Source organism: Ziziphus jujuba, chromosome 1 (genome assembly GCF_031755915.1).
Source record: "Ziziphus jujuba cultivar Dongzao chromosome 1, ASM3175591v1".
In the NCBI taxonomy this organism is placed as follows: domain Eukaryota; kingdom Viridiplantae; phylum Streptophyta; class Magnoliopsida; order Rosales; family Rhamnaceae; genus Ziziphus; species Ziziphus jujuba.
Genome location: NC_083379.1, coordinates 26981717 through 26995467, shown reverse-complemented (window position 1 = coordinate 26995467; position 13751 = coordinate 26981717).

The following is a 13751-nucleotide window of genomic DNA, read 5'->3' as shown; positions in this document are numbered from 1 at the left end:
AAAACACCACAAAAATAATTTTTTTTTAAATAATGAAGGAAAATAAAAACTAAAACTAACATGTTTGAAAACTAATAAAAACACTTAAAGGGACAAGATTTAAAAGATGCAAAGCATGCTTTTCACCCCCAAACTTAAAATGAACAATGTCCTCATTGTGAAAAACATAAAATAAAGCAAAAGTAAATAAAAGGTAAAGAATACTCCCCTTTGAAGACATGGAATGTTCCTCGGAATGTGAAAACTTAAGAAAAACCAACATGTTGCATTTTCCCTACACACCACGCGGCCAAAAAGAAGGGAATGTACCCATACAATTTGATGTACTCCAATGCATATTCAAGGTGGTTATACTCCAAAAACCTAACTTTAGACTTGAAATTCTTAACATTCGTCTTTTGCTCTTTTACACCTAAACATCTTAAAACCTTGCAAAAACTCAAACAAAACACATCAAAACAACCTAAAAACAAGAAAACAACTAAAAACAACTAAAATAAATAGATAAATATAAGGTAAAGAAAGAAACTTGGGTTGCCTCCCAAGAGCGCTTGTTTAAAGTCATTAGCTTGACTTCATCCTTTTGATGTTCAACCTGGATTAAATATATAAATGATGTCATCCTCATAATATTGTCCAAGCTTATGATATGGAAATTGTGCATGATGATAATCTTGTGGCCTTAGCAAACTTTTAACTCCTTGTCCTATATAAGTCTCAATTTGAATTAAAAGCATGAATTGAACTTTCTTTTTGGTAGACTGGATTCTTTTAGGTCCAAAAATGCTTTGTTTGTCTCCTTTTGGGATGCATTCAACCCCAATTGCATTTTTGGAGCATGGATATACATCTTGGGCTCTTGAAAATTCAATATTTGGCTTGAAAATTTGAGATTTAGTCTTTGTTGGTAAACAATCTTCTTGAAGTGCGGCCATAGCTTTATACTCATCGGATTTGGCCAACTTTTGGCTTGATTGATTCCTTGACTTATCCTCTTCATGATCCTTAAGCCCTTTTTGCAATGAATTTGAAGGAAAATTAGAAAATTCCCATGAACTAGTGATAGTGCATTGGGAAACTTCTTGTGGTGGGCAATCTTGGTCATGTGTGTGTACCTCATTAAAATTATCCAAAATTGAAGATTCTTGCTGCATTTCACTCCTTATAGACACCTCTTCATGTTTCTCAAATTTGTAATCATTATGTGGCTCTTGAAAGGATTCAAATTCATCAACTTGCTTATTACAAGTAATCTCCATGTTAATTTCCAAGTCTTCTTGAGATCCTTGTGAAAAAGTTGTCATTGGTTGCTCTAATTGAACTTGAAAGTTTGTACTTGGAGAATATTGATTTTGCAACTTGCCAATCGCATCATAACATTTAGAAAATGTTTCCCTATGCCTTTCCATACACTCAATCAAAGATGTGCTCACTTGATAACTTGAAAGATCTGAATTGTCATACCTTGAATAACTTTGTCGATCACTCCATCCAGAATTATATGTGTTGGGAAAGTCTTCGAATGGCTCCTCCGGAGCAAAAGGATTTCCCACTTGACAATGTTCACTTAAATGATTGCCTCCACACCATTGACATGTTATAGCTTGAATCCCAAAATTTGCAACTTGATTATATTGTCTTCTTGATAAGTCTTCAATTGAGTCTTCTGAAGCAAAAGAATTCCCCACTTGACAATTTTCACTTGAGTGATTTACTCCACACCATTCACAAGGTACAGCTTGAACTCTAAAATTTGCAACGAGTTTAGACATCATAGCAAGATTCTATTGTAACTCGATAAAATTTTCACTTGGAGAACTAGTTGGCACCCCATAATCCCAATAAGGTTGATGACCAAAAGCTTGATATTCCATGATTTTCCTAAAAAGAAAACACTAACAAAACAAAGGTTCAAATTAATTGCAAGTTTATAAAGCAAACAATTAAAATTAAACCCTAATATACAAACTAAAATTGAAAATAACAAAGATAAACAAAAGTTGAAAATAAGAAAAACCCCTAAGTATGCATAACTTTTAACCTAGACACCAATAAATTAAAAATACAATTTTGGTTCCAAGTACCACAAAGTAAGTATTAAAAATTCAAAGCAAGTTGGCCAAACAAGCAAAGAATTAAAACCCTAGCATGTAATACTAAAACCAAAATTAAGAAATAAATATAAAAATTTAAAATAAGAAAACAATGTTCAAAGTACTACTAAACCCAATCCGAATTAATATTAATGCCTTAATCCCCGGCAACGGCGCCAAAAACTTGATGTGTAAAATCAACTCGCAAGTGCACGAATCGTTTTCAAGTAATAAAGTGGAAAAATAGGGTTGTCGTACCCAAGGGATTAAGTATTAAGTACCAAAGATAATTAGGTTTTGATAATATTTGAACTAAAATTTAAGATGGCAATTGAAAACTAAATAAACTAAATTAAACAAAAGCAATCAATTAAAATTAGATCAATTTCAAGTAAGAGAGAGAATTGAATAATTATGAATACTAGGGCATTTGATTTCACCACTAACTATTCCAATTTAATTACTTAAATATGTGAATTTAATTAACTAGTAATTTTGTTAACCATACTTAATCACAAAATTAATCAAAAGTAGTTTCCACTCTCAATTGATAATATTCACATAACCTAATTTATTCCTTCCGGCCTATAAATTAAATCATGCAAATTCATCAAGCATAGATTAAGCAAATAATATGGCATGAGACATAACTATTTTCCAACCAATTATGCATTCATGTAAATCATTGGAGATCCATAATATTATCCTTTTCCAAGCTCAAATATTATTAAAATCATTCATTCCTTCCGGCCTATGAAAGCATTAAGTATACCAATGATTTATTAACAAAACATATTACTAATTAAATAAAACTCAACATATATTAAAATAATTAAACCTTCATAGTTAGGGCTACATCATAGCCCTAGCTATGAAAATTAGTTCATGGTAAAAATAATTTCAACATCCATAATTATTAAAAATAATAAGATTCACAATTAAAGAGAAAGGAAAAGAGAATAAAAACTATTGAAGAAATTCTCCTCCAAGAGCTCTCAAAGTCGTAGCCTTCTTCTCCAAGCAAGCCCACGTCTCTCTGCCTCCTCCAAGCTCTCCAATTGATCTTTTAAAATTCTAAAACTTTAAAACCCTAGAACCCTTAAGAGAATCTTAGAAACTCCCAAAATTTGGTTTGTTTCTATTTAAGCCTCCTAAAAGCTCTTAAATAACTCTCTACTTGTATATCTTCCTTCAATGTGGTGGAGGCTATATATATAGGACCTTGGGAATCTTTTTCTCTCTTTATTTTCAATGTGGGAGTCTTGGAAGATACCTTTTTTAGGCCATGAAAAGGGTTGGACGAATTTCATGTGTAAAAAGGAAACTGTATATTACTTGCTCTCTACTACTTTCCTTTTATCTAATTCCTCCTAAAAAAATAGTTAATTAGTCTAATTTACCCTTAATGAAGCATGTGACATGACATGTGCCTCATTAATGATAAATTAACCAATTATTGCCACTTGTTTTTATCTTGGCCCTCAAATTGCCTTGATTCCCTTTTTTGATCAATGGTGGAGATTTAACTAGAATATTCCTTTTTATAAATTCCAAACTTTAAATGATGATAACTCTTTGCTCGCACCTCGAAATCCAAAAATAACGAGACATTTGAAATCCTCAGATCGTGATGATTCATATGACATCCACTTCCATCATGAAATTCCCGATAGAATCTTTATGGAATCTTCAAGGTATCTTTTTGGAATCTTTTTAATGCTTAGTCCGTTCGAGCTCAAATCTTGCTTCCCACCATAATTCGACCCAAGGAATCCATTTTTATGGTTGTTTTCTTAAAATTCTTCCTCTTTTACCTAGATTAAGAAAAATACATAATTAAGTATCTTTCCATAACAAATTAACACAAACTAACAAATATTAAGCAATAAATATGGCATAAAATCATCAATATTTTAGACCTAACAAATACTCCCAAACTTAAGATTTGCTAGTCCCTAGCAAAGAAAAAGAATAAGAAAATGAAATTTTATTTAAAGAAGATAAGATACTTTAATGAGGTACCTCAAAGATTGTATAACATATGACTTTTCAAATGGTTTCAAAGTAATTATGTAACTCAATACCTTATATTCTATCCAACATATATGATACTTCCAATGTGTGTGTGTGGAAATCAATTTATACACTTAATTATCATATGCTTGAATAAATTTACAAGAATTAGAGATTGATAATAACGTATGAACTACCATATGCTTGACTTAACTATCACTCTCCACTAATGTAGGTTAATGCACCACCTTAAATCATTAGGACTTCATGGTTTCTATTGTTAAGGCTAATGGATAAGGCTAAAGAAAGAAAAGGATAGGATATAATAAATCAAAGAAAGAAAGCTAAAATTAAATATCAATGAATAAATTACTTGTAAAATTTGTTTCTTTATTAGAACTTCTTTTCTTATTTTAACTTCAATTTCAATATCCTTTTTCTCCTTTTTATTGTGCATACATTCTTCAAATCACACATATTCTTTCTTTATTTCTTTTTTTTTTCTTTCTTTCTTTCTTTTCCACTAAACCCCCAAACTTATTTTTCTTCTTATTGCACATTCAAACCTCCAATTTACACAAAAATGCATACTAGAGCCAAATTCACCAAATACTTAACCTCCAAACTTTATGTTATTTTATTTTTTTGTTCCTTTTTTTTTATTTTTTATTTTTTCTTTTTCAACACGCAAACAAGCTCACAAGCATATATTCATATCAATTCAATTAAAGTTCTCTTTGTAGTATGTTCAAGGTAGGAAAAAGAAATTTAAGGCTCAAAAAGGGTAAGTAAATGTGCTTTAATGAAGAAAAGGCTCTAATACATCTTTATGCATCCTAAAGGCTCAAATAAGGTACTAGTGGAAGATAATGTATTAGGTTGGCTTGAAAGGCTCGAACTTAAACAAAGATGGCCTAAATCATGTTCTTAGTAATGCATTCACCTAGGATTTCGCCTCAAGCAATAATCAAGCAAGTTCTAGAGTTCAATTAATAATAAAGTACTCTAATTCATGCAAACCTTCTTCAAAACACAATCTAAATTATGCATTATTGATTATGTGCTCAAAATTTATTTAAAGTAACAATTTGTGAATATAAATTCAAGCATTTAGGCATACACAAAAACAAATCCACCATCTAAAAACCAATTTATTTTCAATCATAGTCTTATCATTGGCTCATTAAAGTACTTAAGAAAACACCACAAAAATAATTTTTTTTTAAATAATGAAGGAAAATAAAAACTAAAACTAACATGTTTGAAAACTAATAAAAACACTTAAAGGGACAAGATTTAAAAGATGCAAAGCATGCTTTTCACCCCCAAACTTAAAATGAACAATGTCCTCATTGTGAAAAACATAAAATAAAGCAAAAGTAAATAAAAGGTAAAGAATACTCCCCTTTGAAGACATGGAATGTTCCTCGGAATGTGAAAACTTAAGAAAAACCAACATGTTGCATTTTCCCTACACACCACGCGGCCAAAAAGAAGGGAATGTACCCATACAATTTGATGTACTCCAATGCATATTCAAGGTGGTTATACTCCAAAAACCTAACTTTAGACTTGAAATTCTTAACATTCGTCTTTTGCTCTTTTACACCTAAACATCTTAAAACCTTGCAAAAACTCAAACAAAACACATCAAAACAACCTAAAAACAAGAAAACAACTAAAAACAACTAAAATAAATAGATAAATATAAGGTAAAGAAAGAAACTTGGGTTGCCTCCCAAGAGCGCTTGTTTAAAGTCATTAGCTTGACTTCATCCTTTTGATGTTCAACCTGGATTAAATATATAAATGATGTCATCCTCATAATATTGTCCAAGCTTATGATATGGAAATTGTGCATGATGATAATCTTGTGGCCTTAGCAAACTTTTAACTCCTTGTCCTATATAAGTCTCAATTTGAATTAAAAGCATGAATTGAACTTTCTTTTTGGTAGACTGGATTCTTTTAGGTCCAAAAATGCTTTGTTTGTCTCCTTTTGGGATGCATTCAACCCCAATTGCATTTTTGGAGCATGGATATACATCTTGGGCTCTTGAAAATTCAATATTTGGCTTGAAAATTTGAGATTTAGTCTTTGTTGGTAAACAATCTTCTTGAAGTGCGGCCATAGCTTTATACTCATCGGATTTGGCCAACTTTTGGCTTGATTGATTCCTTGACTTATCCTCTTCATGATCCTTAAGCCCTTTTTGCAATGAATTTGAAGGAAAATTAGAAAATTCCCATGAACTAGTGATAGTGCATTGGGAAACTTCTTGTGGTGGGCAATCTTGGTCATGTGTGTGTACCTCATTAAAATTATCCAAAATTGAAGATTCTTGCTGCATTTCACTCCTTATAGACACCTCTTCATGTTTCTCAAATTTGTAATCATTATGTGGCTCTTGAAAGGATTCAAATTCATCAACTTGCTTATTACAAGTAATCTCCATGTTAATTTCCAAGTCTTCTTGAGATCCTTGTGAAAAAGTTGTCATTGGTTGCTCTAATTGAACTTGAAAGTTTGTACTTGGAGAATATTGATTTTGCAACTTGCCAATCGCATCATAACATTTAGAAAATGTTTCCCTATGCCTTTCCATACACTCAATCAAAGATGTGCTCACTTGATAACTTGAAAGATCTGAATTGTCATACCTTGAATAACTTTGTCGATCACTCCATCCAGAATTATATGTGTTGGGAAAGTCTTCGAATGGCTCCTCCGGAGCAAAAGGATTTCCCACTTGACAATGTTCACTTAAATGATTGCCTCCACACCATTGACATGTTATAGCTTGAATCCCAAAATTTGCAACTTGATTATATTGTCTTCTTGATAAGTCTTCAATTGAGTCTTCTGAAGCAAAAGAATTCCCCACTTGACAATTTTCACTTGAGTGATTTACTCCACACCATTCACAAGGTACAGCTTGAACTCTAAAATTTGCAACGAGTTTAGACATCATAGCAAGATTCTATTGTAACTCGATAAAATTTTCACTTGGAGAACTAGTTGGCACCCCATAATCCCAATAAGGTTGATGACCAAAAGCTTGATATTCCATGATTTTCCTAAAAAGAAAACACTAACAAAACAAAGGTTCAAATTAATTGCAAGTTTATAAAGCAAACAATTAAAATTAAACCCTAATATACAAACTAAAATTGAAAATAACAAAGATAAACAAAAGTTGAAAATAAGAAAAACCCCTAAGTATGCATAACTTTTAACCTAGACACCAATAAATTAAAAATACAATTTTGGTTCCAAGTACCACAAAGTAAGTATTAAAAATTCAAAGCAAGTTGGCCAAACAAGCAAAGAATTAAAACCCTAGCATGTAATACTAAAACCAAAATTAAGAAATAAATATAAAAATTTAAAATAAGAAAACAATGTTCAAAGTACTACTAAACCCAATCCGAATTAATATTAATGCCTTAATCCCCGGCAACGGCGCCAAAAACTTGATGTGTAAAATCAACTCGCAAGTGCACGAATCGTTTTCAAGTAATAAAGTGGAAAAATAGGGTTGTCGTACCCAAGGGATTAAGTATTAAGTACCAAAGATAATTAGGTTTTGATAATATTTGAACTAAAATTTAAGATGGCAATTGAAAACTAAATAAACTAAATTAAACAAAAGCAATCAATTAAAATTAGATCAATTTCAAGTAAGAGAGAGAATTGAATAATTATGAATACTAGGGCATTTGATTTCACCACTAACTATTCCAATTTAATTACTTAAATATGTGAATTTAATTAACTAGTAATTTTGTTAACCATACTTAATCACAAAATTAATCAAAAGTAGTTTCCACTCTCAATTGATAATATTCACATAACCTAATTTATTCCTTCCGGCCTATAAATTAAATCATGCAAATTCATCAAGCATAGATTAAGCAAATAATATGGCATGAGACATAACTATTTTCCAACCAATTATGCATTCATGTAAATCATTGGAGATCCATAATATTATCCTTTTCCAAGCTCAAATATTATTAAAATCATTCATTCCTTCCGGCCTATGAAAGCATTAAGTATACCAATGATTTATTAACAAAACATATTACTAATTAAATAAAACTCAACATATATTAAAATAATTAAACCTTCATAGTTAGGGCTACATCATAGCCCTAGCTATGAAAATTAGTTCATGGTAAAAATAATTTCAACATCCATAATTATTAAAAATAATAAGATTCACAATTAAAGAGAAAGGAAAAGAGAATAAAAACTATTGAAGAAATTCTCCTCCAAGAGCTCTCAAAGTCGTAGCCTTCTTCTCCAAGCAAGCCCACGTCTCTCTGCCTCCTCCAAGCTCTCCAATTGATCTTTTAAAATTCTAAAACTTTAAAACCCTAGAACCCTTAAGAGAATCTTAGAAACTCCCAAAATTTGGTTTGTTTCTATTTAAGCCTCCTAAAAGCTCTTAAATAACTCTCTACTTGTATATCTTCCTTCAATGTGGTGGAGGCTATATATATAGGACCTTGGGAATCTTTTTCTCTCTTTATTTTCAATGTGGGAGTCTTGGAAGATACCTTTTTTAGGCCATGAAAAGGGTTGGACGAATTTCATGTGTAAAAAGGAAACTGTATATTACTTGCTCTCTACTACTTTCCTTTTATCTAATTCCTCCTAAAAAAATAGTTAATTAGTCTAATTTACCCTTAATGAAGCATGTGACATGACATGTGCCTCATTAATGATAAATTAACCAATTATTGCCACTTGTTTTTATCTTGGCCCTCAAATTGCCTTGATTCCCTTTTTTGATCAATGGTGGAGATTTAACTAGAATATTCCTTTTTATAAATTCCAAACTTTAAATGATGATAACTCTTTGCTCGCACCTCGAAATCCAAAAATAACGAGACATTTGAAATCCTCAGATCGTGATGATTCATATGACATCCACTTCCATCATGAAATTCCCGATAGAATCTTTATGGAATCTTCAAGGTATCTTTTTGGAATCTTTTTAATGCTTAGTCCGTTCGAGCTCAAATCTTGCTTCCCACCATAATTCGACCCAAGGAATCCATTTTTATGGTTGTTTTCTTAAAATTCTTCCTCTTTTACCTAGATTAAGAAAAATACATAATTAAGTATCTTTCCATAACAAATTAACACAAACTAACAAATATTAAGCAATAAATATGGCATAAAATCATCAATATTTTAGACCTAACAAATACTCCCAAACTTAAGATTTGCTAGTCCCTAGCAAAGAAAAAGAATAAGAAAATGAAATTTTATTTAAAGAAGATGCAAAAACTCAAACAAAACACATCAAAACAACCTAAAAACAAGAAAACAACTAAAAACAACTAAAATAAATAGATAAATATAAGGTAAAGAAAGAAACTTGGGTTGCCTCCCAAGAGCGCTTGTTTAAAGTCATTAGCTTGACTTCATCCTTTTGATGTTCAACCTGGATTAAATATATAAATGATGTCATCCTCATAATATTGTCCAAGCTTATGATATGGAAATTGTGCATGATGATAATCTTGTGGCCTTAGCAAACTTTTAACTCCTTGTCCTATATAAGTCTCAATTTGAATTAAAAGCATGAATTGAACTTTCTTTTTGGTAGATTGGATTCTTTTAGGTCCAAAAATGCTTTGTTTGTCTCCTTTTGGGATGCATTCAACCCCAATTGCATTTTTGGAGCATGGATATACATCTTGGGCTCTTGAAAATTCAATATTTGGCTTGAAAATTTGAGATTTAGTCTTTGTTGGTAAACAATCTTCTTGAAGTGCGGCCATAGCTTTATACTCATCGGATTTGGCCAACTTTTGGCTTGATTGATTCCTTGACTTATCCTCTTCATGATCCTTAAGCCCTTTTTGCAATGAATTTGAAGGAAAATTAGAAAATTCCCATGAACTAGTGATAGTGCATTGGGAAACTTCTTGTGGTGGGCAATCTTGGTCATGTGTGTGTACCTCATTAAAATTATCCAAAATTGAAGATTCTTGCTGCATTTCACTCCTTATAGACACCTCTTCATGTTTCTCAAATTTGTAATCATTATGTGGCTCTTGAAAGGATTCAAATTCATCAACTTGCTTATTACAAGTAATCTCCATGTTAATTTCCAAGTCTTCTTGAGATCCTTGTGAAAAAGTTGTCATTGGTTGCTCTAATTGAACTTGAAAGTTTGTACTTGGAGAATATTGATTTTGCAACTTGCCAATCGCATCATAACATTTAGAAAATGTTTCCCTATGCCTTTCCATACACTCAATCAAAGATGTGCTCACTTGATAACTTGAAAGATCTGAATTGTCATACCTTGAATAACTTTGTCGATCACTCCATCCAGAATTATATGTGTTGGGAAAGTCTTCGAATGGCTCCTCCGGAGCAAAAGGATTTCCCACTTGACAATGTTCACTTAAATGATTGCCTCCACACCATTGACATGTTATAGCTTGAATCCCAAAATTTGCAACTTGATTATATTGTCTTCTTGATAAGTCTTCAATTGAGTCTTCTGAAGCAAAAGAATTCCCCACTTGACAATTTTCACTTGAGTGATTTACTCCACACCATTCACAAGGTACAGCTTGAACTCTAAAATTTGCAACGAGTTTAGACATCATAGCAAGATTCTATTGTAACTCGATAAAATTTTCACTTGGAGAACTAGTTGGCACCCCATAATCCCAATAAGGTTGATGACCAAAAGCTTGATATTCCATGATTTTCCTAAAAAGAAAACACTAACAAAACAAAGGTTCAAATTAATTGCAAGTTTATAAAGCAAACAATTAAAATTAAACCCTAATATACAAACTAAAATTGAAAATAACAAAGATAAACAAAAGTTGAAAATAAGAAAAACCCCTAAGTATGCATAACTTTTAACCTAGACACCAATAAATTAAAAATACAATTTTGGTTCCAAGTACCACAAAGTAAGTATTAAAAATTCAAAGCAAGTTGGCCAAACAAGCAAAGAATTAAAACCCTAGCATGTAATACTAAAACCAAAATTAAGAAATAAATATAAAAATTTAAAATAAGAAAACAATGTTCAAAGTACTACTAAACCCAATCCGAATTAATATTAATGCCTTAATCCCCGGCAACGGCGCCAAAAACTTGATGTGTAAAATCAACTCGCAAGTGCACGAATCGTTTTCAAGTAATAAAGTGGAAAAATAGGGTTGTCGTACCCAAGGGATTAAGTATTAAGTACCAAAGATAATTAGGTTTTGATAATATTTGAACTAAAATTTAAGATGGCAATTGAAAACTAAATAAACTAAATTAAACAAAAGCAATCAATTAAAATTAGATCAATTTCAAGTAAGAGAGAGAATTGAATAATTATGAATACTAGGGCATTTGATTTCACCACTAACTATTCCAATTTAATTACTTAAATATGTGAATTTAATTAACTAGTAATTTTGTTAACCATACTTAATCACAAAATTAATCAAAAGTAGTTTCCACTCTCAATTGATAATATTCACATAACCTAATTTATTCCTTCCGGCCTATAAATTAAATCATGCAAATTCATCAAGCATAGATTAAGCAAATAATATGGCATGAGACATAACTATTTTCCAACCAATTATGCATTCATGTAAATCATTGGAGATCCATAATATTATCCTTTTCCAAGCTCAAATATTATTAAAATCATTCATTCCTTCCGGCCTATGAAAGCATTAAGTATACCAATGATTTATTAACAAAACATATTACTAATTAAATAAAACTCAACATATATTAAAATAATTAAACCTTCATAGTTAGGGCTACATCATAGCCCTAGCTATGAAAATTAGTTCATGGTAAAAATAATTTCAACATCCATAATTATTAAAAATAATAAGATTCACAATTAAAGAGAAAGGAAAAGAGAATAAAAACTATTGAAGAAATTCTCCTCCAAGAGCTCTCAAAGTCGTAGCCTTCTTCTCCAAGCAAGCCCACGTCTCTCTGCCTCCTCCAAGCTCTCCAATTGATCTTTTAAAATTCTAAAACTTTAAAACCCTAGAACCCTTAAGAGAATCTTAGAAACTCCCAAAATTTGGTTTGTTTCTATTTAAGCCTCCTAAAAGCTCTTAAATAACTCTCTACTTGTATATCTTCCTTCAATGTGGTGGAGGCTATATATATAGGACCTTGGGAATCTTTTTCTCTCTTTATTTTCAATGTGGGAGTCTTGGAAGATACCTTTTTTAGGCCATGAAAAGGGTTGGACGAATTTCATGTGTAAAAAGGAAACTGTATATTACTTGCTCTCTACTACTTTCCTTTTATCTAATTCCTCCTAAAAAAATAGTTAATTAGTCTAATTTACCCTTAATGAAGCATGTGACATGACATGTGCCTCATTAATGATAAATTAACCAATTATTGCCACTTGTTTTTATCTTGGCCCTCAAATTGCCTTGATTCCCTTTTTTGATCAATGGTGGAGATTTAACTAGAATATTCCTTTTTATAAATTCCAAACTTTAAATGATGATAACTCTTTGCTCGCACCTCGAAATCCAAAAATAACGAGACATTTGAAATCCTCAGATCGTGATGATTCATATGACATCCACTTCCATCATGAAATTCCCGATAGAATCTTTATGGAATCTTCAAGGTATCTTTTTGGAATCTTTTTAATGCTTAGTCCGTTCGAGCTCAAATCTTGCTTCCCACCATAATTCGACCCAAGGAATCCATTTTTATGGTTGTTTTCTTAAAATTCTTCCTCTTTTACCTAGATTAAGAAAAATACATAATTAAGTATCTTTCCATAACAAATTAACACAAACTAACAAATATTAAGCAATAAATATGGCATAAAATCATCAATATTTTAGACCTAACAAATACTCCCAAACTTAAGATTTGCTAGTCCCTAGCAAAGAAAAAGAATAAGAAAATGAAATTTTATTTAAAGAAGATAAGATACTTTAATGAGGTACCTCAAAGATTGTATAACATATGACTTTTCAAATGGTTTCAAAGTAATTATGTAACTCAATACCTTATATTCTATCCAACATATATGATACTTCCAATGTGTGTGTGTGGAAATCAATTTATACACTTAATTATCATATGCTTGAATAAATTTACAAGAATTAGAGATTGATAATAACGTATGAACTACCATATGCTTGACTTAACTATCACTCTCCACTAATGTAGGTTAATGCACCACCTTAAATCATTAGGACTTCATGGTTTCTATTGTTAAGGCTAATGGATAAGGCTAAAGAAAGAAAAGGATAGGATATAATAAATCAAAGAAAGAAAGCTAAAATTAAATATCAATGAATAAATTACTTGTAAAATTTGTTTCTTTATTAGAACTTCTTTTCTTATTTTAACTTCAATTTCAATATCCTTTTTCTCCTTTTTATTGTGCATACATTCTTCAAATCACACATATTCTTTCTTTATTTCTTTTTTTTTTCTTTCTTTCTTTCTTTTCCACTAAACCCCCAAACTTATTTTTCTTCTTATTGCACATTCAAACCTCCAATTTACACAAAAATGCATACTAGAGCCAAATTCACCAAATACTTAACCTCCAAACTTTATGTTATTTTATTTTTTTGTTCCTTTTTTTTTATTTTTTATTTTTTCTT